This window comes from Arachis hypogaea, chromosome 7, assembly GCF_003086295.3.
Source record: "Arachis hypogaea cultivar Tifrunner chromosome 7, arahy.Tifrunner.gnm2.J5K5, whole genome shotgun sequence".
In the NCBI taxonomy this organism is placed as follows: Eukaryota; Viridiplantae; Streptophyta; class Magnoliopsida; order Fabales; family Fabaceae; genus Arachis; species Arachis hypogaea.
Genome location: NC_092042.1, coordinates 25,069,565 through 25,075,761, shown reverse-complemented (window position 1 = coordinate 25,075,761; position 6,197 = coordinate 25,069,565). Strand labels below are relative to the sequence as shown.

At 32.9% G+C, this 6,197-nt stretch overlaps 1 pseudogene; it reads left to right on the top strand.

Moving 5' to 3' along the window:
- The first annotated feature begins 2,017 nt into the window (after positions 1-2,017).
- Positions 2,018-5,917, top strand: LOC112701299 (succinate--CoA ligase [ADP-forming] subunit beta, mitochondrial-like; annotated as a pseudogene).
- Positions 5,918-6,197: the final 280 nt, after the last annotated feature.

Genomic DNA, 6,197 nt, shown 5'->3' with positions numbered 1-6,197 from the left:
TTTAATTATATTGAAAAGAAAATTGTTGAAAAATTTGATACAAATTCTATTATCGATGAATTTTATGATACGAAGAATCGACCGCGTCGTTAGTAAAAAGTACACACATATTTTTTGTACTTTAAAATATATTCTCTATCGGTATATTTTTGTAATACATCTTATATTATATAATTTTTTACATAATTTTTAATATTATGTGTTATTGGCCCCTTCCATAATAATATTTCTAGATCGGTCTCTATTTATATGTATATAAATAGGATAGCGTAGTTGAGACTAGGGATGGAAAAAGGTCAGACAGCCTACCAAGGGCCTGTGGCTTAGCCTGTGTTTGGCCTGACCTGACCAGGCCTATTATAAAAAAGGCACAAATTCAGACTCTTTTAAAAGCCTTAATATATTAATAGGCCAAGCTCAGGCTCACTAATTAGCCTTATTGGCCTATCAGGCCTGCCTGGACCTGTTAAAATATAATTAAATATATAAATAATTTTTTTTACTAACAAAATTATGAGATATTTTAAATTTATTATATTTTATTATAAATATTTTTGTATATTTTAAATACTTTAAAAGATTAAAAATTCTTATAAATATTAAATATGACATATTAAAAAATTATTTTTTAAATAATATTTTTATTTTTGTAAAAAAAATATCAGGCCTTTTAACAGGCTTCAGGCCAGGTCAGGCTGAATAACAGGCCAAGCCTAATACTTTATAAAGAGCTTATACCAGGCTGCAGGCCAGACTCAGGCCAATTAACTACATAACAGGCCAGGTCTGTTAAGAGCAAAGTTTGGCTTGATCTGGCCTGTTTTTACCCCTAGTTATGACAGAACACACAGCAATAACAATAATCCTACTTTCTTCTATACTGTTAATATTCTTCTTCCTCTCTTTACGTTATTACATATATTAAATAAATATATGAATCGTCTCTATTATATTAAATCAATTATATTGATGAATAATTGAATATTAATACTAAAATTTTTTATTTACACATCTTTATTTTATATTTAGTACATCTTCCTTATTTATTTATCTTACAACATTTATAAGTTTAAAAATAATATTTATCATTCATAATTCATAACACCTTAAAACATATAAATTTTATTAAGACTTTCTTTAATAAATAGAACTCCTATCTTATCTATCTATTGGCTATAAGGATTCATTTGTCACTCACTATACTTGAGTTTTTAACGTCCATATGTGAGAGAGAATTTTTTAGCTCAATAATTGACATTATTGATTAACGAAAAAAATTGATCAAAGATTTTATTGACTAACAAAAATAAACATGAAAACTAAGGTGTTTGTTTTTAAAAATTGCCAGAATTAAATTGGATAATTACTTATATATAAATTACACGTAAACTTATTTGGTGTGAGAAAAATGGTGATACTACAAGTACAAACGTTTTTAAAAATTAAGTCCAACTAAATTGGCACACACTCATAAAAAACTAACATCGCGTGCATCACGCATGTCACAGCCCGAGTTAGGCAGTGATAGACATTAAGAAAAGGTTTTCTAGCAAGTCTATTTATCGTATAGTTCTTAAATACTTTTTTTTTTCAAATTACATACTTTTAAAGTTGTATCTATTATAGAGCACAAATACGAGTTTATACAAATATATAATATGCCATTAAATATAAAAGATGATGCATGTGATATATGGAATATTAACTAAGAAATTCTAAGATATAGTACAAATTACTTGGTCCTTGGAAGATAAGGGCTCACCAAAAGCTGATCTTTACTAAGACACAGAAAGATTAAGATTGTGATTTATATCTGTATCTAAAAAATATAAAAAGATCAGAGAGTAAGTTTTGTTGAATAAATAAGAGTTTAATTTTGATACATTGATAGTGTAAAGCATTTTACACAGTTGTGCAATCACATCCATTTTTTTGGATGACCATTCACGTAATCAATGTGAAAGGTAGTTATTTTTTCTGATGTTACGTAATTGGATGCATGTGCACTATAGAAAACATGGAAGATAGCAGTGACAAATTGCCTACGGTTTTTCCATCAGCTACAATTTGCCAAGAGAGCTGCGGTTGGCTTCCAATCTCTTCAATGTGATGCAGAATCGGATGGATTAACATCGAATCCATAAAGCACCGCCACTAACCCCAACTCTTTATCATATACTTGGTTGTTGTGTTACCTAATCAGATCAGATTACCCAAAATCAAGAAAAACAGGAACCTCCAAAAGGAGAGTGGAAGTGCGCGAACCCCCCGTTCTCTGCTCCACCGTGCACCACTGTGTCACCCTGGAGTCACGTGGCTGCCGACCCATCCTCCTCTCACCGTCGTTGACCGTTTCCCTCTACTCTACAGTGTGTGAAACCCCTAATCCCTCTTCCACAGTGTGCAAAACCCACCCCTTTTCTCTGCTCCACTGTGCGCGTCTGTACCATCTTTGAGTCGCGTGGTTCCCCAGACATCATCCTCTTACCATTCTTGACCGTTCCCCTCTCCACCACCCCTTACTCCCTCCTCCATCGTGCACGATCTGAGCTATTGTGGCCTCTCCCCTAGTTCGTTCTTCCATTTATATTTGTTCCCTATTTTTATCAAAATTTTCTATATCTTGTTAGTGCAAATTATGCTTTTAGGTTAATTTGATTTAGATTTTGTCTATATCTTCTATTAATTCAGGTTAATTGTTGCTATATAGAGTTAAAGGATTTGAAGGTACAACTATTGTGTTTTTGGGTTGGTCTGTTGCAATCGAAACATTAAGTTTGTATATAATTTTTCTTTTTTTTCTTCTGTCTTCTGTACGTTTGTGAATTGTGACGCGGAGTTGATGAGCAAGTACGGAGTGAGTGTTTCGAGAGGCATAGCTATTTCCTCTGTTGAAGAGGCAAGGCTATTAAGGATGTCTTTCCTAATGAAAGCGAGGTAATTTGATATAGTTATCATATATTTTTTATATAGGAATTTCACTCTCTAATATGTTAAGATTTTTGATAGCGATGCTTTATAATTACTTCTTGTGGTTGCTTATAGATATTCTTGTTTTATCCAACAAATGAAAAGGAAGAAAGATAGGAAGGATATGAGTTGTGATAACCTTGATGCTTTCACATGAATTGAAAACTAAATGTCAATATTTAGTTTCATAAATTGTCTGCATTTTTTCCTTTCAATATTAAACGAAAAGGTTTTATTTGATCATTATCTACAAATTTTATTTCTGCAAATTTCTTCATTTTTAGTATGAATGTATATGCTAGCAATTTTCATTTCTTGACAATGATATTTATAGATGTAATACAGTGGCACCAGCCTTTTCAGATAATTAATACTTGTGGTGTCTGATTTTTTTAATATTTTTTTAGCCAAAGTTGCATGGTTAGAGAACATAGTTTCTTATACTGTATGTTTGTAGGATGAACAAAATGTCCATGTTTCCTTTTTAGCATATGATCTGGTATTGTTTTTTGTGGTTGGATTGGTCACATGGACTTGCTTGTATTCATATGTGCTATTTGATGCCTAGAAATTTGTTCTTATCATCTACGTATATACTTCTAGTTGATTCTATACATTTGTTGGACATTGCAATATATATATATATATATATATATATATATATATATATATATATATATATATGTGGTATGGAAAAACTACCAAAAGTATCCATGAAGTTTACGAACGCTGACAAAAGTACCCATAAACTAAGAAAATTAATGCTGTACCCATGAAAGATGGATTCCGTATGACAAAAGTATCCAAATCCTAAATTTTTGTTGATTTTTTAATAAAATTTCTAAACTACCCTACACTCAACCTCAACTCACTTTTTCAACCTTTCATAACCCAATCTGCACCAACCCTTGCCATGGAGTCCGAAACTACTCCTACAACAAACCAGACCAAATCAATGATAGTGGTGGTGGTGGTGGAGGATCGGACTTCAACCGATTCACTCATAAGTTTACAATCCATACCCAAACCAAATCAATCAAACACAAAAAAATACTCAACATATAAAAATTTTCAAATTCATTCATCAAATTTCAATTTACTTTAGCAAAATTAGAAGTAAAAATAGCCATCAACCATAAAAAACCAACAAATCCATTCATCAAATTTGAAATTTATTTCAACAAAAATCAGAAGTAGAAGTATCCATAAACCTGATCTTCTGTAAATCAATCTCAGCCTTCATAAAAAATAGAAGCAGATTTAAAAAAATAGAACAATATCATTTTAGTAGTAACTAAATCAATTTCTGAAAAGAAGAAAAATGAAATAAAAAATGTTTTAAAAAAAAAGAAATACCTTTTCTTCGCCGGCTGTAACATCGTCAATGGTAGAACCTCCATCCACAGCGCCACCTCCCTTTCTTCTTTGATTTCTCTTTACCGAACCCTCTTCCTACATGCAAGAGCACCACGACCCCTCTCTCTTCTCAGGCGTGCGACGATGGTATTCTCCTCTGCTGGGTCAGGCGCGCCACGATGATGTTCTCCTCGACTGCAACAGGTGTGCCTCGGTGATATTCTTCTCAGGTTGGGTCACAGGCGCGCGATGAAGGTGTTGTAGTCACCTTAAGAGTGAAAGGAAGAAGACTCTGTGAAGGTTTTTGAGAGAGGGATAAGTGAGGAGAGAGGAAAAAGTGAGAAGAAAAGGAGTAATGGTAGAATGGGGTAAGGGTGGGGTAGTTTGAGAATTTTATTAAAAAATCAATAAAAATTTAAGATTTTGATACTTTTGTCATACGGAATCCATCTTTCATGGGTACAGCGTTAATTTCCTTAGTTTATAGGTACTTTTGTTAGCGTTCGTAAACTTCATGGGTACTTTTGGTAGTTTTTCCTAGTGGTATTGATGAAATACTAATGACCCCACCACCAATTACACAATTTGATGAGCACAATATACCCAATGAGAGCTGTTGTTTCGTTTGGAAATGATGTTCAAATTTTTTTTATGCACAATCATATATGAAATAGATACACGGTCCTGCTCGATGGATTGATTTTTTTATATTTCTAATTGTCTGTTTTCTACAAATTTATTTGTGTGAAAAATTGGCAGTTGTGAATAAGATGTACTTTTTTCTATAATCCTGGATTGTAAGTCTGCTGGTCCTGTAAGTTTTTTGCACCATTTGTGTAAATTTAATTTGCGTTATTTGCAAAGTGTTAAACCCTTGCAACTTCTTTATGGTATTTATGTAACTGAATTTCAATTCTTTTTTCTTTTATTAGTTTGCAGCTTGTCATTGCATGTAGTAAGGGAGGAACCAGTATTGAAGACCTTGCAGACAAATTCCCAGGCATGATTATAAAGGTCTTATTCTTGCATTTCTCATGATTACTAAAATTTTCTGTCCTGCTAGTATATTTTCTTTGCATGATAACCCAATGGGCTCCTTCTTTCTAGTAGGTACCAATTGATGTTTTTAAAGGAATTACTGATGAAGATGCTGCAAAGGTGGTTGATGGCTTGGCTCCAAAAGAGCTTATAGAAATAAATTTACTGAACAAGTGAAGAATTTGTATAATGTTTTTCGCGAAATTGAATGAACTTTTTTGGAAGTAAGTACATGGAATGTCTTATACTTGTTTTCAATATATTTAAAAAAAATGTACATTAATGACAATTTATTATCTTGAACAGATCAATCCTTTTGTCAAGTTCTTTCTATGTAGTTTATTTCTCATCACTTGATAAGTATTATGTGTCTTTCTTCTTTCAACAAGTGGCTGCTGCAAAGACAGATTTAAATTATATTAGGTTTAATGGGGAAATTAGTTGCATGGTGAATGGTGCAAGGTTAGCAATGGCCACAATGGATATAATTATATTGCATGGGGGTACTCCTGCCAATTTTCTGGATGTAGGTGGCAATGCCTCTGAAGGCTAGGTAATGTTGAAAAAAGACTCACAGAAATTTACGGCGGTTTCAAAATCGCTGCAATTTTTTTTAAATCCACTTACCAAAATAGCGGCGGTTCTACAACCACCAGAAAATCAATTATCTGACTTTGCTGCGGTTGTGCTAGCGGTTCGTTAGAACCGCCACAAAATCAAATCTCCACCCCTCTAACTTGCAACGTTTGTGGAACCGCTGGTATACTATTTTGCGGTGGTTAAAAACCACAGCAAATTCCTAAAAAAACCGCTGCTATTCGGTGTGTTTCTTG